Consider the following 23,865-nt stretch of genomic DNA (forward strand, 5'->3'; position numbering starts at 1 on the left):
CGGACCATTCTGGAACTCCTCGTGACGTCCAGGATCTCATCCGGGACTCCGAACAACATTCGGTAACCACATACAAACTTCCTTTATAACCCTAGCGTCATCGAACCTTAAGTGTGTAGACCCTACGGGTTCGGGAGACATGTAGTCATGACCGAGACGTTCTCCGGTCAATAACCAACAGCGGGATCTGGATACCCATGTTGGCTCCCACATGTTCCACGATGATCTCATCGGATGAACCACGATGTCAAGGACTCAATCAATCCCGTATACAATTCCCTTTGTCTAGCGGTATGGTACTTGCCCGAGATTCGATCGTCGGTATACCGATACCTTGTTCAATCTCGTTACCGGCAAGTCTCTTTACTCGTTCCGTAACACATCATCCCGTGATCAACCCCTTGGTCACATTGTGCACATTATGATGATGTCCTACCGAGTGGGCCCAGAGATACCTCTCCGTTTACACGGAGTGACAAAATCCCAATCTCGATTCGTGCCAACCCAACAGACACTTTCAGAGATACCCGTAGTGTACCTTTATAGCCACCCAGTTACGTTGTGACGTTTGGCACACCCAAAGCACTCCTACGGTATCCGGGAGTTGCACAATCTCATGGTCTAAGGAAATGATACTTGACATTAGAAAAGCTTTAGCATACGAACTACATGATCTTGTGCTAGGCTTAGGATTGGGTCTTGTCCATCACATCATTCTCCTAATGATGTGATCCCGTTATCAACGACATCCAATGTCCATGGTCAGGAAACCGTAACCATCTATTGATTAACGAGCTAGTCAACTAGAGGCTTACTAGGGACATGGTGTTGTCTATGTACCCACACATCTATCTGAGTTTCCTATCAATACAATTCTAGCATGGATAATAAACGATTATCATGAACAAGGAAATATAATAATAATCAATTTATTATTGCCTCTAGGGCATATTTCCAACAGTTACTTCCTTCGAGAAGGGCCTGAACTCATAAAACTCTTGTGTGTACAACTACTCCATAGCTAGGATCTTGCCTCTCCTTTAGTACGCCCCCTACATTACTGTCAGACTTAGAACCACAACACCTATCAATGTTGAAACTAATATTATTGAAACCGTAACCCCGGAGGAATACATAAGGGACACTTTCCAGAACATTCCAGACTCCAAAAAGGAATAGGTATGTGGTACGGTAAGTAAACCGACTCCAAAACAATTCTAATGGCAATTTTTATCAGTTTTGGAATATTTAAGAATTTTAGGAAGAAAGAAGTAGTCCGAGAGGGGCACAAGGCCTCCACGAGGGTGGAGGGCGCGCCCACCCTTACTGGGCGCGCCCCCTGTCTCGTGGACACCTCATGTGCCTCCCGGACTCCGTTTTCTTGTATGTTATGTATTTTGGTCGTTAAAAAATCATTATATAAACACCCGAAGGTTTTGACCACCGTATCATGCAAATATCCTCTGTTTTCATTTCGAGCTGTTTCTGTTGCAGATCTAGAGCACCATGACGTCGCCCTCCTTCAACAATGAAGACAAGGATGCTTGGCTATTGAAGATAGAGCTGAAAAGAGAAGAACCGGAAGAGATCAACAAGGAGGAAGGGATCAGGAAGGCCACGGAAGTCCAAGCTCCGGCGGTGGAAGAAGAAGACATCCCTCAATCCTTACCTAACCTATTTACACCAACAGAGGTTGAAGCTTTCAAGATGATTGAGGGAATCCTGGACTAGGGGGTGTCCGGATAGCCGGACTATCATCATCGGCCGGACTCCCAGACTATGAAGATACAAGATTGAAGACTTCGTCCCGTGTCCGGATGGGACTTTCCTTGGCATGGAAGGCAAGCTTGGCGATACGGACATGTAGATCTCCTACCATTGTAACCGACTTTGTGTAACCCTAGCCCTCTCTGGTGTCTATATAAACCGGATGGCTTTAGTCCATAGGACGAACAACAATCATACCATAGGCTAGCTTCTAGGGTTTAGCCTCCTTGGTCTCGTGGTAGATCCACTCTTGTAACACACATCATCAATATTAATCAAGCAGGACATAGGGTTTTACCTCCATTAAGAGGGCCCAAACCTGGGTAAAACATCGTGTCCCTTGTCTCCTGTTACCATCCGCCTAGACGCACAGTTCGGGACCCCCTACCCGAGATCCGCCGGTTTTGACACCGACATTGGTGCTTTCATTGAGAGTTCCTCTGTGTCGTCACCATCAGGAAGGATGCCTTTTCCCGTCTTCAAAGACGGCACCGTCGTCAAGGGAGCCTTGGCCGCCGGCCAGACTATCCGGCTAAGTGGTTTTCTTATGACCGCCTGTTCGGCCATCGCTCCGACAATGACCTCTCGGGTCATTAAAGGCGATCTTGACGTCAGCTCGGAATTCGCCGAGCAGCTAGATCCGATTGAGCTCTCCTCTGTAAACGAGCTCTTGGATCGCATCGCCGCCCTGGGAGTCGCTACCGACTACGGTCAGATTGGGCTTAAAACCGATCTGAGAGAAATCAACTCTCCCCAGGTTACCCACCACGTTGTCGTGGTAGAGGAACAATGCGGCGACTCTTCTTCTATGTTAAAAACCAACTATGTCTGGATTCCTGATCCCTCCATGCCGGATTCCCGCGGAGGGACGGACACTAATCAAATACTGAACCTAAAGTCAGGCATCGGACCAGATTTGTGGGAAAGCATCCAGCAAACCAAGCTTCCGAATCCGGAAGCTTCTTGGCCTTTGAGCCTCAGATTGGACGGGGTTCCGAACTTGATTCCGCCCGCCCACCCAAACATAAGCGATCTATCTCAAATACAGCAAGAGCCCGATGAAATAGTACATCATTACTAGGCCAGATTCCTCCTGGTTATGGACAGGATAAAGGACTGCCGTGAAGAAAGCGCGATTTCAATCTTCTGCAACAATTGCACGGACAAGGGAATCATAAACGCCATCAGTCGTCGCGAAGTTACACGCTTCGCCAACCTAGCGACCATTGTACAAAAATACTGCGCGATGGAAAGTGCCTGGAAAACCGAAACTAGGTTTTGGGACAATCCAGCCCTGAATACAACCCTAGTCCGAAATAAAAGGGTGCGTCATACTCAAGCACCTGGGTTAAAAACCAAAAAGCAAAAACCCCATAAAGGGTATGGAACCGTACTGGAGGGATGGCTCAATGGACCCTGCAAAATCCACAGTACGGAGGGCGCCACTCCAACACATAGCCTTCGAGCATGTTGGATATTACGGCAGGTGGCCAAAAGTGGCGAAGGCTTTTTAGCCCCGGGCAACCAGCCCAGCAGCACCAGTACGGTATTAACAGTCTTCGAGACTTTCGCATCAAATAACATGCGGAAACGAACAATCCGCAGTCTTGCCGAAGTCTACCAAGTAGCAACAACAAATCCATGGAGCGACACGGCTATCACCTTCAATGCCAGCGATGAACCTAAATTCCGAACAGCTAGAGCACCAGCCGCATTGGTCCTCAGTCCGATAGTGCACGGCTTTCGTCTTACCAAGGTACTCATGGATGGCGGCAGCGGATTAAACCTCATCTATGAGGAAACCCTTCAAAAAATGGAAATTGACTGGAGCCGCATTGAGCGAAGCAGCACAACCTTCAGGGGAATAATCCCTAGTCGAGAAGTACGCTGCACAGGAAAAATCACACTAGATGTAGTGTTCGGCTCGCCGGACAATTATAGGTACGAAGAGGTCACGTTCCAAGTGGCCCCATTTGGCAGCGGATATCACGCTTTGTTAGGGCGAGAGGCATTCACAATCTTCGAAGCTATACCCCATTACGGGTACATGAAGCTCAAAATGCCCGGACCCAATGGAATAATCACTCTCGCCAGTGATCCAGATACAACACTCCGCGCTGAAAATAAGACAGTCGCACTGGCCCTAGAGGCATTATCCGAAGCCCTAGCGGCAGAGGAATTAACTGCGCTTCGCTCCACGGTGGATAGGGACGATGTGATACTCGATAAAAGGCCCAAGTCCACCTCTTTTAAACCAGAAGACGAAATAGTCAAATTTCAGGTCCATCCAACGGACCCCACAAAGACGGCATCCATTGGGGCACAATTAAATCCTGATGTAGAAGTCGCACTATGAGAATTCCTTCGGGAAAATTGGGACATTTTTGCCTGGCACCCTTCAGACATGCCAGGAATCCCACGCAGGCTGGCAGAGCACAGCCTAAATATCCTAAAAGGATTCAAGCCAGTCAAACAAGCTCTTCGGCAATTTTCCGAACCTAAAAGACAGGCAATGGGAGAGGAGCTAGCCAAACTCTTAGAAGCCGGATTCATCAGAGATATCAAACAGCCGGACTGGCTAGCCAACCTGGTAATGGTACCAAAAAAGGACAAATCCTGGCGCCTCTGTGTCGATTTCAAAGACCTTAACAAGGCCTATCCAAAGGACCCTTTCCCTGTCCCTTGCATCGACCAAATCATCGATGCTACCGTAGGGCACGATTCATTGTGCTTCCTCGATGCATACTCCGGATACCATCAAATCAAGATAGCGGAAAAAGACCAGGCCGCAACGGCATTCATTACTCCATATGGGCCATTCTGCTTCAACACAATGCCCTTTGGACTCAAACACGCCGGCGCAACATATCAGCGCATGATTCAGACATGTCTGGCTACCCAGATAGGCAAAATAGTAGAGGCATACGTAGACGATGTGGTCGTCAAAACCAAACACGTCGAAACTCTAGTAGACAACTTGAGGGTGACATTTGACAACCTCCGAGCATATGACATTAAGCTCAACCCGGAAAAATGTGTCTTCGGAGTACCAGCCGGAAAGCTTTTGGGCTTCATCGTATCCAGTAGAGGAATTGAAGCAAACCCAGCCAAGATCCGAGCTCTGTCACAATTGGATATCCCAAAAGACCTCAAGCAAATACAAAAACTAACTGGGTGCGTAGCGGCTCTAAGCCGCTTCATCTCCTGTTTGGGAGAAAAGGCTTTGCCCCTCTATCGCCTCCTCCGGCGCACCAAACATTTCGAATGGACGGATGCCGCCACGGCCGGACTCGAAGAAATCAAGGCCATACTGGCAACAAATCTGGTCATGGCCGCGCCCAACCTGGGCGAACCTATGTTATTATATATCGCAGCAACACATCAAGTTGTCAGCGCGGTACTCGTCGTCGAACGAGAAACAGAAGGGCACAGATTCCATCTTCAAAAACCAGTGTACTACGTATCCACTGTCTTAACTCCATCCAAGTCCCTGTACCCACATTATCAAAAGATAGCGTATGCGGTGTTCATGGCATCCCAGAAGCTGCGACACTACTTTCAAGAGTGTTCCATAACGGTGGCCTCCGAAGTACCTCTCAACGATATTATAAACAATCGCGATGCAACGGGCAGGATTGCAAAATGGGCCATTGAGCTCTTACCATTTGACATAACCTACAAACCACGGCGAGCTACAAAGTCGCAAGTCCTGGCTGACTTCGTCGCCGAATGGACCGAAGCCGAACTCCCTAAAGAGTACGGCACGTACTCCAATTGGATCATGCATTTCGACGGAACCAAAATGTTGGCTGGCTTGGGGGCTGGCGTCGTCTTGACGTCCCCAACTGGAGACACAGTCCAATACGTACTTCAAATAATGTACATGGACTCCAACAACGCAGCCGAATACGAGGCCCTTCTACATGGCCTCCGGATGGCAATCTCCATGGGCATTCAATGCCTAGAGGTGCGCGGGGATTCAAACCTCGCAATATCCCAAGTAAATGGAGACTTTGACGCCAAAGATCCGAAAATGGCAGCTTACCGCGACGCCGTCCTAAAAATGTCAGCTCGGTTCGAAGGACTCGAATTCCATCATGTAGCCCGGGACAATAACCACGCAGCAGGCGTGTTAGCATGCATCGGCGTAAAACATGACATCGTCCCTCCAAACATCTTCCTGGAACGGCTCTTTAAGCCATCCGTACTATGGGAAGAGGAGTCCGGAAATAACAATCCGGAGCCAGCTGCATCACATAACTCAGACAATTCTGACACAATCAGCGGCTCAGCCAATGAAATAACACCTTCAGCCCACGAAATAATGGCAGTAATTGCCCCGTGGACGGAACCATTCCTAGCCTACTTAATTAGGCAGGAACTTCCCGAAGACCAAAACGAGGCCTGCTACATAGTTCGGCGATCTAAAGCCTACAAGGTCCATGAGGGAGAACTTTATAAGAAAAGCACAACCGGAGTCCTTCAAAGGTGTATCTCCGAAGAGGAGGGGCAAAATCTCCTGGCTGAAATTCACGCCGGACTTGGCGGGCACCACGCCGCAACCCGGGCCCTTGTAGGAAAGGCCTTCCGTACAGGATTTTATTGGCCAACAGCCCGAGCAGATGCTCAGGACTTAGTCCAACGATGCGTCGGTTGCCAGCTCTTTGCTAATCAGAGCCACATGCCACCCACCGCCCTGAAAACTATACCCATCACCTGGTCGTTCGCGGTCTGGGGGCTTGACATGGTTGGACCCCTTAAAGGGGGAACCCACAAGCACAAATACTTATTGGTCATGGTGGACAAATTCACCAAATGGATTGAAGCCAAGCCGGTTAAAACGGCAGAATCCGGACCTGTGATAGACTTCATATCCGGGGTAGTACACCGCTTTGGCGTCCCCCACAGCATCATCACCGATAACGGCACGAATTTCACGGCCGACGAGGTTAAACTCTGGTGCAAAAACATGGGCATCAAGCTCGACTACGCTTCATGTTGGAAATATGCCCTAGAGGCAATAATAAAAGCATTATTATTATATTTCCTCGTTCATGATAATTGTCTTTTATTCATGCTATAATTGTATTATCCGGAAATCGTAATACACGTGTGAATACATAGACCACAATACGTCCCTAGTAAGCCTCTAGTTGACTAGCTCATTGGTCAACAGATAGTCATGGTTTCCTGACTATGGACATTAGATGTCATTGACAACAGGATCACGTCATTAGGAGAATGACGTGATGGACAAGACCCAATCCTAAGCATAGCACAAGATCGTGTAGTTCGTTTTGCTAGAGCTTTTCCAATGTCAAGTATCTCTTCCTTAGACCATGAGATCGTGTAACTCCCGGATACCGTAGGAGTGCTTTGGGTGTACCAAACGTCACAACGTAACTGGGTGACTATAAAGGTGCACTACAGGTATCTTCGAAAGTGTCTGTTGGGTTGACACGGATCGAGACTGGGATTTGTCACTCCGTATGACGGAGAGGTATCTCTGGGCCCACTTGGTAATGCATCATCATAATGAGCTCAAAGTGACCAAGTGTTTGGTCACGGGATCATGCATTACGGTACGAGTAAAGTGACTTGCCGGTAACGAGACTGAACGAGGTACTGTGATACCGACGATCGAGTCTCGGGCTTGTAACGTACCGATTGACAAAGGGAATAGTATACGGGGTTACTTGAATCCTCGACATCGTGGTTCATCTGATGACATCATCGAGGAGCATGTGGGAGCCAACATGGGTATCCAGATCCCGCTGTTGGTTATTGACCGGAGAGCCGTCTCGGTCATGTCTGCGTGTCTCCCGAACCCGTAGGGTCTACACACTTAAGGTTCGGTGACGCTAGGGTTATTAGGAAGACTTGTATGTGATTACCGAATGTTGTTCGGAGTCCCGGATGAGATCCCGGACGTCACGAGGAGTTCCGGAAGGGTCCGGAGGTAAAGATTTATATATGGGAAGTTGTCATGCGGACACCGGAAAGTTTCGGTGACATATCGGTATTGTACCGGGGCCACCGGAAGGGTTCCGGGGGTCCACCGGGAGGGGCCACCCCTCTTGGTGGGCCACATGGGCCGCGTGGGGCAGGGCACCAGCCCCTGGAGGGCTGGGCGCCCCCCCCCCTTGGGCCCATGCGCCTAGGGTTGGGGGGGAACCCTAGAGGGGGCGCCCCCTTTGCTTGGGGGGCAAGTCCCCCCTCCCTGCCCCCCCCCCCCTCTAGATCCCATCTAGAGGGGCCGGCCCCCCTTGCCCCTTCCCCTATAAATAGAGGGGTGAGGGGAGGGCTGCAACACACAACCCAAGGCGCAGCCCCTCCCCTCCCCAACACCTCTCCTCCTCCGTCACGAGCTTGGCGAAGCCCTGCCGGAGTGCTGCTTCTCCACCAACACCACGCCGTCGTGCTGCCGTTGGAGCTGTCTTCCTCAACCTCTCCTTCCTCCTTGCTGGATCAAGACGGAGGAGACATCGCTCGTTCCGTACGTGTGTTGAACGCGGAGGTGCTGTCCGTTTGGCACTTGGTCATCGGTGATCTGAATCACGTCGAGTACGACTCCATCATCACCCTTCCCTTGAACGCTTCCGCACGCGATCTACAAGTGGTATGTAGATGCAAACTCACTCCCTTGACTCGTTGCTTAGATGAACTCATAGATGGATCTTGGTGAAACCGTAGGAAAATTTTTAATTTTCTGCAACGTTCCCCAACAGTGGCATCATGAGCTAGGTCTATGCGTAGTTCTCTATTGCACGAGTAGAACACAATTTTGTTGTGGGCGTAGATCTTGTCAACTTGCTTGCCGCTACTAGTCTTATCTTGCTTCAGCGGTATTGTGGGATGAAGCGGCCCGGACCAACCTTACACGTACGCTTACGTGAGACCGGTTCCACCGACTGACATGCACTAGTTGCATAAGGTGGCTGGCGGGTGTCTGTCTCTCCCACTTTAGTTGGAGCGGATTCGATGAAAAGGGTCCTTATGAAGGGTAAATAGAAGTTGACAAAATCACGTTGTGGTTATTCGTAGGTAAGAAAACGTTCTTGCTAGAACCCAATTGCAGCCACGTAAAAGATGCAACAACAATTAGAGGACGTCTAACTTGTTTTTGCAGCAATTGTCATGTGATGTGATATGGCCAGAAGTTGTGATGAATGATGAATGATATATTGTGATGTATGAGATCATGTTCTTGTAATAGGAATCACGACTTGCATGTCGATGAGTATGACAACCGGCAGGAGCCATAGGAGTTGTCTTTATTTTTTGTATGACCTGCGTGTCATTGAAGAACGCCATGTAAATTACTTTACTTTATTGCTAAACGCGTTAGCCATAGAAGTAGAAGTAGTCGTTGGCGTGACAACTTCATGAAGACACAATGATGGAGATCATGATGATGGAGATCATGGTGTCATGCCGGTGACGAAGATGATCATGGAGCCCCGAAGATGGAGATCGAAGGAGCTATATGATATTGGCCATATCATGTCACTACTATATAATTGCATGTGATGTTTATTATGTTTTATGCATCTTGTTTACTTAGAACGACGGTAGTAAATAAGATGATCCCTTACAACAATTTCAAGAAGTGTTCTCCCCTAACTGTGCACCGTTGCTAAAGTTCGTCGTTTCGAAGCACCACGTGATGATCGGGTGTGATAGATCCTTACGTTCACATACAACGGGTGTAAGACAGATTTACACATGCAAAACACTTAGGGTTAACTTGACGAGCCTAGCATGTACAGACATGGCCTCGGAACACAGAGACCGAAAGCTCGAACACGAGTCGTATGGAAGATACGATCAACATGGAGATGTTCACCGACGATGACTAGTCCGTCTCACGTGATGATCGGACACGGCCTAGTCGACTCGGATCGTGTAACACTTAGATGACTAGAGGGATGTCTAATTAGAGTGGGAGTTCATTACAATAATTTGATTAGATGAACTTAATTATCATGAACTTAGTCTAAAACCTTTGCAAATATGTCTTGTAGATCAAATGGCCAACGCTCATGTCAACATGAACTTCAACGCATTCCTAGAGAAAACCAAGCTGAAAGATGATGGCAGCAACTATACGGACTGGGTCCGGAACCTGAGGATCATCCTCATAGCTGCCAGGAAACAATATGTCCTAGAAGGACCGCTAGGTGACGCTCCCGTCCCAGAGAACCAAGACATTATGAATGCTTGGCAGTCTTGCGCTGATGATTACTCCCTCATTCAGTGCGGCATGCTTTACAGCTTAGAACCGGGGCTCCAAAAGCGTTTTGAGCAACACGGAGCATATGAGATGTTCGAGGAGCTGAAACTAGTTTTCCAAGCTCATGCCCGGGTCGAGAGATATGAAGTCTCCGACAAGTTCTATAGTTGTAAGATGGAGGAAAATAGTTCTGTCAGTGAGCATATACTCAAAATGTCTGGGTTGCACAACCGCCTGTCCCAGCTGGACATTAACCTCCCGGATGAGGCGGTCATTGACAGAATCCTTCAGTCGCTCCCACCAAGCTACAAGAGCTTTGTGATGAACTACAATATGCAGGGGATGGTGAAGACCATTCCTGAAGTATTTTCAATGCTGAAGTCAGCAGAGGTTGAAATCAAGAAAGAACATCAAGTGTTGATGGTCAATAAGACCACTAAGTTCAAGAAGGGCAAGGGTAAGAAGAACTTCAAGAAGGACGGCAAAGATGTTGCCGCGCCCGGTAAGCCAGTTGCCGGGAAGAAGTCAAAGAATGGACCCAAGCCTGAAACTGAGTGCTTTTATTGCAAGGGGAAGGGTCACTGGAAGCGGAACTGCCCCAAATACTTAGCAGACAAGAAGGCCGGCAACACTAAAGGTATATTTGATATACATGTAATTGATGTGTACCTTACCAGTACTCGTAGTAACTCCTGGGTATTTGATACCGGTGCCGTTGCTCACATTTGTAACTCACAGCAGGAGCTGCGGAATAAGCGGAGACTGGCGAAGGACGAGGTGACGATGCGCGTCGGGAATGGTTCCAAGGTCGATGTGATCGCCGTCGGCACGCTACCTCTACATTTACCTACGGGATTAGTTTTAAACCTCAATAATTGTTATTTAGTGCCAAGTTTGAGCATGAACATTGTATCTGGATCTCGTTTAATACGAGATGGCTACTCATTTAAATCCGAGAATAATGGTTGTTCTATTTATATGAGAGATATGTTTTATGGTCATGCCCCGATGGTCAATGGTTTATTCTTAATGAATCTCGAACGTAATGTTACACATATTCATAGCGTGAATACCAAAAGATGTAAAGTTGATAACGATAGTCCCACATACTTGTGGCACTGCCGCCTTGGTCACATTGGTGTCAAGCGCATGAAGAAGCTCCATGCTGATGGACTTTTAGAGTCTCTCGATTATGAATCATTTGACACATGCGAACCATGCCTCATGGGCAAAATGACCAAGACCCCGTTCTCCGGAACAATGGAGCGAGCAACCAACTTGTTGGAAATCATACATACCGATGTGTGCGGTCCAATGAGCGTTGAGGCTCGCGGAGGATATCTTTATGTTCTCACTCTCACTGATGAGTTGAGTAGATATGGGTATGTCTACTTGATGAAACACAAGTCTGAGACCTTTGAAAAGTTCAAGGAATTTCAGAATGAAGTAGAGAATCAACGTGACCGAAAGATAAAGTTCTTACGATCGGATCGTGGAGGAGAATATTTAAGTCACGAATTTGGTACACACTTAAGAAAATGTGGAATCGTTTCACAACTCACGCCGCCTGGAACACCTCAGCGTAACGGTGTGTCCGAACATCGTAATCGCACTCTATTGGATATGGTGCGATCTATGATGTCTCTTACCAATTTACCGCTATCATTTTGGGGATACGCTCTAGAGACAGCTACATTCACTTTAAATAGGGCACCGTCTAAATCCGTTGAGACGACACCGTATGAATTATGGTTTGGGAAGAAACCTAAGCTGTCGTTTCTAAAAGTTTGGGGATGCGATGCTTATGTCAAGAAACTTCAACCTGAAAAGCTCGAACCCAAGTCGGAAAAATGCGTCTTCATAGGATACCCTAAAGAAACCATTGGGTATACCTTCTACTTAAGATCCGAGGGCAAGATCTTTGTTGCCAAGAACGGATCCTTTCTGGAAAAGAGTTTCTCTCGAAAGAAGTAAGTGGGAGGAAAGTAGAACTCGATGAAGTACTACCTCTTGAACGGGATAGTAGTGCAGCTCAGGAAGATGTTCCTGTGATGCCTACACCAACTGAAGAGGAAAATAATGATGATGATCAAGGTACTTCGGATCAAGTTGCTACTGAACTTCGTAGGTCCACAAGGACACGTTCCGCACCAGAGTGGTACGGCAACCCTGTCCTGGAAATCATGTTGTTAGACAACGGTGAACCTTCGAACTATGAAGAAGCGATGGCGGGCCCAGATTCCAACAAATGGCTTGAAGCCATGAAATCCGAGATAGAATCCATGTATGAAAACAAAGTATGGACTTTGACAGACTTGCCCGATGAACGGCGAGCGATAGAAAACAAATGGATCTTTAAGAAGAAGACGGACGCGGATGGTAATATTACCGTCTATAAAGCTCGACTTGTCGCTAAGGGTTATCGACAAGTTCAAGGGATTGACTACGATGAGACTTTCTCTCCTGTAGCGAAGCTTAAGTCCGTCCGAATCATGTTAGCAATTGCCGCATACTATGATTATGAGATATGGCAGATGGACGTCAAAACGGCATTCCTTAACGGGCATCTTAAGGAAGAACTGTATATGATGCAGCCGGAGGGTTTTGTCGATCCTAAGAATGCTAACAAAGTATGCAAGCTCCAGCGATCCATTTATGGGCTGGTGTAAGCATCTCGGAGTTGGAACATTCGCTTTGATGAGATGATCAAAGCATTTGGGTTTATGCAGACTTATGGAGAAGCCTGCGTTTACAAGAAAGTGAGTGGGAGCTCTGTAGCATTTCTCATATTATATGTAGATGACATACTTTTGATGGGAAATGATATAGAACTTTTGGACAGCATTAAGGCCTACTTGAATAAGTGTTTTTCAATGAAGGACCTTGGAGAAGCTGCTTATATATTAGGCATCAAGATCTATAGAGATAGATCGAGACGCCTCATAGGTCTTTCACAAAGCACATACCTTGATAAGATTTTGAAGAAGTTCAAAATGGATCAGTCCAAGAAGGGGTTCTTGCCTGTATTGCAAGGTGTGAGATTGAGCTCGGCTCAATGCCCGACCACGGCAAAAGATAAAGAAGAGATGAGTGTCATCCCCTATGCTTCAGCCATAGGATCTATTATGTATGCCATGCTGTGTACCAGACCTGATGTAAACCTTGCCGTAAGTTTGGTAGGAAGGTACCAAAGTAATCCCGGCAAGGAACACTGGACAGCGGTCAAGAATATCCTGAAGTACCTGAAAAGGACAAAGGACATGTTTCTCGTTTATGGAGGTGACGAAGAGCTCGTCGTAAAGGGTTACGTCGACGCTAGCTTCGACACAGATCTGGATGACTCTAAGTCACAAACTGGATACGTGTATATGTTGAATGGTGGAGCAGTAAGCTGGTGCAGCTGCAAGCAGAGCGTCGTGGCGGGATCTACATGTGAAGCGGAGTACATGGCAGCCTCGGAGGCAGCGCATGAAGCAATTTGGGTGAAGGAGTTCATCACCGACCTAGGAGTCATACCCAATGCGTCGGGGCCGATCAAACTCTTCTGTGACAACACTGGAGCTATTGCCCTTGCCAAGGAGCCCAGGTTTCACAAGAAGACCAGGCACATCAAGCGTCGTTTCAACTCCATCCGTGAAAATGTTCAAGATGGAGACATAGATATTTGCAAAGTACATACGGATCTGAATGTAGCAGATCCGTTGACTAAACCTCTCTCGCGAGCAAAACATGATCAACACCAGAACTCTATGGGTGTTCGATTCATCACAATGTAACTAGATTATTGACTCTAGTGCAAGTGGGAGACTGTTGGAAATATGCCCTAGAGGCAATAATAAAAGCATTATTATTATATTTCCTTGTTCATGATAATTGTCTTTTATTCATGCTATAATTGTATTATCCGGAAATCGTAATACACGTGTGAATACATAGACCACAATACGTCCCTAGTAAGCCTCTAGTTGACTAGCTCGTTGGTCAACAGATAGTCATGGTTTCCTGACTATGGACATTAGATGTCATTGACAACGGGATCACGTCATTAGGAGAATGACGTGATGGACAAGACCCAATCCTAAGCATAGCACAAGATCGTGTAGTTCGTTTTGCTAGAGCTTTTCCAATGTCAAGTATCTCTTCCTTAGACCATGAGATCGTGTAACTCCCGGATACCGTAGGAGTGCTTTGGGTGTACCAAACGTCACAACGTAACTGGGTGACTATAAAGGTGCACTACAGGTATCTCCGAAAGTGTCTGTTGGGTTGACACGGATCGAGACTGGGATTTGTCACTCCGTATGACGGAGAGGTATCTCTGGGCCCACTCGGTAATGCATCATCATAATGAGCTCAAAGTGACCAAGTGTTTGGTCACGGGATCATGCATTACGGTACGAGTAAAGTGACTTGCCGGTAACGAGACTGAACGAGGTATTGGGATACCGACGATCGAGTCTCGGGCTTGTAACGTACCGATTGACAAAGGGAATAGTATACGGGGTTGCTTGAATCCTCGACATCGTGGTTCATCCGATGACATCATCGAGGAGCATGTGGGAGCCAACATGGGTATCCAGATCCCGCTGTTGGTTATTGACCGGAGAGCCGTCTCGGTCATGTCTGCGTGTCTCCCGAACCCGTAGGGTCTACACACTTAAGGTTCGGTGACGCTAGGGTTATTAGGAAGACTTGTATGTGATTACCGAATGTTGTTCGGAGTCCCGGATGAGATCCCGGACGTCACGAGGAGTTCCGGAAGGGTCCGGAGGTAAAGATTTATATATGGGAAGTTGTCATGCGGACACCGGAAAGTTTCGGTGACATATCGGTATTGTACCGGGGCCACCGGAAGGGTTCCGGGGGTCCACCGGGAGGGGCCACCCCTCTTGGTGGGCCACATGGGCCGCGTGGGGCAGGGCACCAGCCCCTGGAGGGCTGGGCGCCCCCCCCCTTGGGCCCATGCGCCTAGGGTTGGGGGGGGAACCCTAGAGGGGGCGCCCCCTTTGCTTGGGGGGCAAGTCCCCCCTCCCTGGCCGCCGCCCCCCCTCTAGATCCCATCTAGAGGGGCCGGCCCCCCTTGCCCCTTCCCCTATAAATAGAGGGGTGAGGGGAGGGCTGCAACACACAACCCAAGGCGCAGCCCCTCCCCTCCCCAACACCTCTCCTCCTCCGTCACGAGCTTGGCGAAGCCCTGCCGGAGTGTTGCTTCTCCACCAACACCACGCCGTCGTGCTGCCGTTGGAGCTGTCTTCCTCAACCTCGCATTCCTCCTTGCTGGATCAAGGCGGAGGAGACGTCGTCCGTTCCGTATGTGTGTTGAACGCGGAGGTGTTGTCCGTTCGGCACTTGGTCATCGGTGATCTGAATCACGTCGAGTACGACTCCATCATCACCCTTCCCTTGAACGCTTCCGCACGCGATCTACAAGTGGTATGTAGATGCGAACTCACTCCCTTGACTCGTTGCTTAGATGAACTCATAGATGGATCTTGGTGAAACCGTAGGAAAAATTTTAATTTTCTGCAACGTTCCCCAACACTTCAGTCTATCACCCTCAAACTAACGGTCAAGTCGAGCGAGCAAATGGTCTAATCATGAGCGGCATCAAACCCAGACTAGTGTGGTCCCTCAAGGAATCTAACACGCACTGGGTAGAGGAGCTCGACTCCGTACTCTGGGGGCTGCGGACCACGCCAAACCGAACTACCAGATTCACACCATTTTTTATGGTGTACGGCGCAGAGGTAGTTCTACCCTGCGATATAATTCATGACTCACCTCGCATGCACATGTACAAAGAAAGAGAAGCCGAGCTGGATCGGCAGGACAGTTTGGACGCCTTAGAGGAGGAGCGGGACATGGCAAAAGCTCATTCTGCATTTTATCAACAGCAGGCTCGAAGATATCAAAGCAGAGAAGTACGGGCCAAAGCTTACAATGTTGGCGAACTTGTTCTACGCCTGCCGGACAAGAAAAAGGACAAACTTAAGCCTAAGTGGGAAGGTCCCTTCATCAGCGACCAAGTCCTGACCGGCGGAGCATACCGTCTACGTAACGCATCTGACAACCGACTCGAGCCGAACCCATGGAACACAGCCTGTCTCCGAAGATTCTACGCCTAACGCCGGACTCAGAGTTTGTCTCACTCCTCCGTCCATCTTTTTACATTTTCACTATCTCTTGTCCCCCTCCTTCTTCCCACTTTTTTTCAATACCTTTGATAGGCTGATTTGCGCATTGTTCGCACACACTCGATGTGATCCTAGCACTCGTTATACCTGGGGGCTTCTTTAACAGAAGCTTATTTATACGGGCTTCATGCCCAACACATGTGTCATACTTCCGCATGTACCTTTTATTCACCATTATATGCATCCATATGACTTAAGTTTTGGCCAAGCTGGGTTGCCTGGCTCCTGTGCTTACCCCTACGTTCCCGATTGTTCGGCTATGAGGTAAAGGGAGCACCTCTGCGATTGTTACTGCCGGGTCAGCCGGATGTGTACCTCAGACTGGGTGAAGCCGAAAGCTAGCGTTCTTAAGAGAATATTCGGTCGGTGACTTGAAAGATGATTTATTACTTACTTATTTATTTGCCCCCAAATGCTTTTTCTGCTATTTTCGCAGTCCAGACATGCACTTTAGGGCATGCCTCCCAGGGAAAGGAACCCTTAACGGAACTATTCTCCCTGGAAGATGTTTCTTACTAACCATGTAATATAACATAGCTAGTTGGGCACTTGTCTGATAAAGCAATTATGACCCCGATGCCTTGTCTCCACGCATGCCCCAGTTCTTCTATAACCGTAAGGGTATTCGGACACACTCCGGACTGTTGGGTCCGGAGGTTGAAGCGAAAAGGTCTGCAAAGACAAACGATCTACAATCCGGCTAGAAGGCATTTTACATGTCATTTCAAATTACATCGTCAAACTGACTGATTGTACTCCTCTTCAATCCCATCTAATAGGCTGTCTAATTTACAGTCCTGTTGGGAATATTTCGCGGCCAGTTCTACTTGGCCGTACATCAAGCTCACAGGGATCTCCTTCCCATCAGGCCCCGCAGGTCCGACCTCGGCCATGTGGTTTGGGTCAGCCTTCGGGTACCGCGTCTTCACCATGGCCCAGGCCTCCCTGGCGCCTTGACGGCAGGCCGATATTTTCCACAGACGGAGGCGTCGCCGTGCTCCCTGAAGCTTCTCAGCAAGCTCTCCAAGGCCCTTGGGTAGGGAGACGGAAGGCCATAAAGCTTGAATGACGCCACTCATCGCCTGCCGAACACGTTCGAGCAGTTGAACCAGCTCGGGAAGTTGGTCACCCGTTGAACCAGGCATTTCCTCCGCAGGGCGACATGTGAGCACACCTAAAGACACATTTCTGTAAATCGACTTCCTCGCCGAATTCTTCTTTTCAAAGGAATTTTCTCAAGCACTTACTATAAATGCCGCGACGAAGCCACTGATTCTCCTTCACGGAGCCAGACAGCTGGGCCCGAACACCTTTCAGCTCTTCTCCTAGCTGGGTGTGGGCATCTTGGAGCTTGTTTCTCTCCTGCTGCACCTTCATAAGCACCCTCTCGCCGGCCTTTAGCTGACGCAGTAATTGTTGCTTGTCCGGATCTAGTCCGGTGCCCTCTGCAATATTATTGTCAGATTTATGCACACGTCGCACTTTGTTAACTACTTATCTTTTCGAAGTACGTATTACCAGCGGGGGTCTCTATGGCTCCCCCTGTGGTGGCTAGTGCGGCCTCAAGTTGGGCCTTGCACTCTTGGAGCTCCTGGGACAGGTGGGTATTCTTCTCCGTAAGATCCTGCATAATAAATGATCCTTAAATCAGTTGTTTTAACTATTTTAAGTCTCGGGGGCTACTAGCATATATAACTATTAAAATTACTTACCCGTATGTCCTTCACATACTGCTCCGTGGCTCTGGTTAAACCATCTTGAGCAGCACGGAGGTGCGCGTTTCCCGCATCAAAGGCATTCAACGCCTCCGAGGAGAAACACGCATCACGAAGAACTGTCCGGCGACGCCTGTGATTCATGGCGCTCTCCACCTCAGACCGGGTGGCGGACAGCCTCTCGGCATCCTCCGTCGGAGGAGCATCCGGCTCTTGCCTTGTGTTCGCCTCCACTTCCGGACCACGCGATGGAGCATGGCTGGCGGAGGCTTAATTGGCAACCTCTCCGGACACTGTCCGGCGAGCGCTCTTCCTCCTGGAAAGAGTTATGAGCGTTAATATACCTCATAGGGATCCTTCCCTTAAAAACAACGGTGCGCCATACCGTTGCAGCGACGTTTCGATTTGCGTCGCACTCCTCTTCCGCCTGCTGGGCCGAACTGACCCTCGCTGGTCAGCCGCCGCAGGTTCGGCTTCCCGCCTTAAAGGCACCTCCTATGATGCACCATCAGTATAGGATGGTCAGAATTGAGCATGGATCAAATGATGGTGTCAAGACCTCGATCGTAGTCACCTGGGAGGTCGGAATCAAGCCGGGGTAGTCAGCCGTAATGGCGACTAGAGCATTGTCCATGCTAAGTTGGTGGAACACCCCGTCAATCAGCTCCACCTTTATGTCCGGATCCTCTTCGGAGGTCGGATCAAGGGATCGTCCCGGATCCTCGGGCTGTGGAGTTAGGCTTCATATGCCCTCCACATCCCGGCGCAGCTCCTGCGTCGAAATCACAAATTAAATACTTGACTTTGGAAGTATGGATCGGGTAGATAAACATCCGCTTACCCAGCTCCGAGGGTTATTCATGGAGAATCCGTTCAATGGATTCATGCGGAGAAAGTCCTCCTCCTCCCCCTTGTACAAGCCGGACAGGATCTTTGCCAGATCGGCTGCCGAGCTCGGCCCTCTGCGGCCGTGACGGGTAGCGTCGTCTTCCCCGTTGAAATCCCACATAGGGTGGCCCCTATATTGGAGTGGCTGCACCCCTCGCATAATGCACATGGCCATGATTCCAATCATGGTCAATCCGGAGTGGGCCAGTAACCTAATCCGGCCCATCAGATAATGGACGCTCCTATCATCCTCCCGTTGAGGGCTCCGCGGGTGCCAACTCAGGCGTTTCTTCAAGGGAGCATTGCTGAACTCCGGGAGGCCGATCCGAATTGGATCCGGCAGAGGGGCGTCCTCCATGTAGAACCATTCTGAAGGCCAATCTTCGGACGCCTTCTTCGGGTGCCGGATAGATATCCGGTCCCGGCGATGCGCCATATTTCGGCTCCGCCCACTTGATATATCGACCCCTCATAAGAACGGGGTACAAGGCAAAACAATCTCTTCCACAGCGCAAAATGGGGCTCGATGCCCAGGAACAGCTCGCAAAGAGCTACAAAGCCCGCGATGTGCATAATGGAGGCAGTTGTGAGGTGGTGAAGCTGGAGTCCGTAGAACTCCAGGAGCCCCCGGAGAAACGGATGTATGGGGAATCCGAGCCCCCTTATTAGATAAGGGGCGAAGCATACCCGCTCTCCTTTGGAAGGTTTGGGGATGCTCTCCGCCTGCTTTCCTCCCTTGAAGGTGGCCAGTCCGGCTCGAACCGGAACCATGAAGGCTGGGGGAAGATATCCCTCGGTTTGGAGCGCCACTAGCTCGCTATGTGGAACTGAGCATCTCCCCCAATCTCCTGGCTTAGGGCTGGGAGCGCGAGAGGAGGAGCCGTGTCGACTATCCATGATGGAATGGATTTTTGTCAGAAGCGCTTCGATGAGAATTTGCGAATGGAGGATGGTGTGAGCTGGATCTAGATCCTCGCCTCTCTTATAGGCGGCTCGTTCGCGCGGCTAGGGGGTAAAATGTAAAAATACCCTAGCTTTTTGCATTCATACGACACGTGGAAGAAGGCCATTATTGGGTGGAAGAAGGCCATTATTGGGCGTAGAAGCCAAGGAGCGCAACATTTATAAGGAAGCCGGACACTATTCGACAGGAACATGAAGTTTGAAGAAGAACCCGCCTTGCAACGCCGAAGACAATATACGCGCCGGGCTCGTCGTCGCTGAAGCCCGGTTCGGGGGCTACTGAGGGAGTCCTGGACTAGGGGGTGTCCGGATAGCCGGACTATCATCATCGGCCAGACTCCCAGACTATGAAGATACAAGATTGAAGACTTCGTCCGTGTCCGGATGGGACTTTCCTTGGCGTGGAAGGCAAGCTTGGCGATACGGACATGTAGATCTCCTACCATTGTAACCGACTTTGTGTAACCCTAGCCCTCTCTGGTGTCTATATAAACCGGATGGCTTTAGTCCATAGGATGAACAACAATCATACCATAGGCTAGCTTCTAGGGTTTAGCCTCCTTGATCTCGTGGTAGATCCACTCTTGTAACACACATCATCAATATTAATCAAGCAGGACATAGGGTTTTACCTCCATCAAGAGGGCCCGAACCTGGGTAAAACATCGTGTCCCTTGTCTCCTGTTACCATCCGCCTAGACGCACAGTTCGGGACCCCCTACCTGAGATCCCCCGGTTTTGACACCGACAATGATTGAATTGGCTCGCATTCAGAATAAGTATCTCACACAGGAGAATATTTTGTTGAGGGATCATATCGCCGGACTCAAGGGCATTATCCGCAAGTTGGAGGAGCTTTTACGCTCGATGTGCGATTACCCACCATCATCATCACCACCTCCATCACCTCCGAGGACATAATTACATGGGTATGGGCACTCCCCTTGGCAACTGCCAAGCTTGGGGGAGGTGCCCCGGTATCGTATCACCATCATACTCCTATCTTTATCGTTTTATTTAGTTTGATCCTTTTAGTAGTATCTTGATCTAGTTGATTGAAGTTTTAGTATCAAGTAGTTTCAAGTTTTGCTTTATGATATCTTTATGTAATCGAGTTCGTGAGCTATCTATAATAAAGATTAGTGTTGAGTCAAGGGCTTTGCTATGTTGCTATGATCTTAAGAAAGTAGAAAGAATAAAAGAGTTCATATTGATCTTATGGTTAGTGATGACTTCACACATAGAAAGTATGAGGCATAAAAGTTGATGAGAGTTGATAAACGTAGTTTTGGTCATTGTTGCAATTAATAGGAAGTAATAAGGAAAGAGAGGTCCACATACAAATTTATTATCTTGGACATCTTTTATGATTGGGAGCACTCATTAAGTATGACATGCTAAAAGAGTTGACGTTGGACAGGGAAGACAACGTAATGGTTTATGTTTTCTCACATCTCAGTTAAAGTATATTGTCATTAACCTTCCAAACATGTTGAGCTTGCCTTTCCCCCTCATGCTAGCCAAATTCCTTGCACCAAGTAGAGATACTACTTGTGCTTCCAAATATCCTTAAACCTAGTTTTGCCATGAGAGTCCACCATACCTACCTATGGATTGAGTAAGATCCTTCAAGTAAGTTTTCATGTTGCAGGCAATAAAAATTGCTATCTAAATATGTATGACTTATTAGTGCAGAGAAAATAATCTTTATACGATCTTGTTGTGGAAGCAATAAAACCGACGGACTGCATAATAAAGGTCCACATACAAGGGGCAATATAAAGTGATGTTCTTTTGCATTAAGATTTTGTGCATCCAACCCTAAACACACATGACAACCTCTGCTTCCCTCTGCGAAGGGCCTATCTTTTACTTTATGTTTTTACTTTATGCTTGAGTCAAGGTGATCTTCACCTTTCCCTTTTTCATTATATCCAATTGGATGTAAGTTAGCATGGGCTATTATTGTTGACATCACCTAAAGGTGAATTCGTTGGGAGGCAACACAATAAGCCCCTATCTTTCTCAGTGTCCGGCTGAAACCCCATAACCACAAGTATTGCGTGAGTGTTAGCAATGATAGAAGACTACAAGATAGTTGAGTATGTGGACTTGCTGAAAAGCTCTATTCTTGACTCTTTCTGATGTTATGATAAATTTCAATTGCTTCAATGACTGAGATTATAGTTTGTTAGCTTCCAATGAAGTTTCTGAACCATACTTGACATTGTGAATTGATTGTTACTTGAGCATAAGAAATCATATGATAAAATCTATTTATGTTGTTGTTATAAGAATGATCATGATGCCCTCATGTCCATATTTTATTTTTATCGACACCTCTATCTCTAAACATGTGGACATATTTTTCGATTTCGGCTTCCGCTTGAGGACAAGCGAGGTCTAAGCTTGGGGGAGTTGATACGTCCATTTTGCATCATGCTTTTATATCAATATTTATTGCATTATGGGCTGTTATTACACATTATATCTCAATACTTATGGCTATTCTCTCTTATTTTACAAGGTTTACCATGAAGAGGGGGAATGCCGGCAGCTGGAATTCTGGCTGGAAAGGGAGCAAACATTGGAAACCTATTCTGCACTGCTCCAAAAATCATGAAACTCCACGAAACTTATTTTTGGAATTAATAAGAATTATTGAGCGGAAGAAACATCTCAGTGGGCCCACATCCTGGCCAGGAGGGTGGGGGGCGCGCCCACCCCTACTGGGCGCGCCCCCTGTCTCCTAGGCCCCCTGGTGGCCCTCCGGCGTCCATGTTCTGCTATATGAAGGATTTTACCCTCGAAAAAATCGTGGGCAAGCTTAGCGACGAAACTCCGCTGCCACGAGGCGGAACCTTGGTGGAACCAATCTAGAGCTCCGGCAGAGTTGTACTGTCGGGGACACTTCCCTCCAGGAGGGGGAAATCATCACCATCGTCATCACCAACGATCCTCTCATCGGGAGGGGGTCAATCTCCATCAAAATCTTCACCAGCACCATCTCCTCTCAAAACCCTAGTTCATCTCTTGTATCCAATCTTGTATCCAAACCACAAATTGGTACCTGTGGGTTGCTAGTAGTGTTGATTACTCCTTGTAGTTGATGCTAATTGGTTTACTTGGTGGAAGATCATATGTTCAGATCCTTTATGCATATTATTACTCCTCTGATTATGAACATGAATATGCTTTGTGAGTAGTTATGTTTGTTCCTGAGGACATGGGTGAAGTCTTGCTATTAGTAGTCATGTGAATTTGGTATTCGTTTGATATTTTGATGAGATGTATGTTGTATTTTCCTCTAGTGGTGTTATGTGAACGTCGACTACATGACACTTCACCATTATTTGGGCCTAGAGGAAGGCATTGGGAAGTAATAAGTAGATGATGGGTTGCTAGAGTGACAGAAGCTTAAGCCCTAGTTTATGCGTTGCTTCGTTAGGGGCTACTTTGGATCCATATGTTTAATGTTGTGGTTAGGTTTACCTTAATACTTATTTTGTAGTTGCGGATGCTTGCAATAGGGGTTAATCATAAGTGGGATGCTTGTCCAAGTAAGGGCAGTACCCAAGCATCGTCCACCCACATATCAAATTATCAAAGTACCGAACGTGAATCATATGAGCGTGATGAAACTAGCTTGATGATAACTCCCATGTGTCCTCGGGAGCTCTTTTCTCATTATAAGAAATTGTCCAGGCTTATCCTTTGCTACAAAAAGGATTGGGCCACCTTGCTGCACTTTATTTACTTTCATTGCTTGTTACTCGTTACAATTAATCTTATCACAAAACTATCTATTACCTACAATTTCAGTGTTTGCAGAGAAAACCTTACTGAAAACCGCTTATCATTTCCTTCTGCTCCTCGTTGGGTTCGACACTCTTACTTATCGAAAGGACTATGATAGATCCCCTACACTTGTGGGTCATCAGCGCCCCCTTTCCTTCCCCCTCTCTCCTCCTTCTCACTTCTCCTACTCCTGCTAGGAAAGGAGGAGTCCTACTCCTGGTGGGAGTAGGACTCCCCCCTTGGCGCACCCTCCTCCTGGTCGTCCGCCTTCCCCCTAGCTCCTTTATATATGGGGGCGGGGGGCACC

Source organism: Triticum aestivum, chromosome 4B, assembly GCF_018294505.1.
Source record: "Triticum aestivum cultivar Chinese Spring chromosome 4B, IWGSC CS RefSeq v2.1, whole genome shotgun sequence".
Classification (NCBI taxonomy): domain Eukaryota; kingdom Viridiplantae; phylum Streptophyta; class Magnoliopsida; order Poales; family Poaceae; genus Triticum; species Triticum aestivum.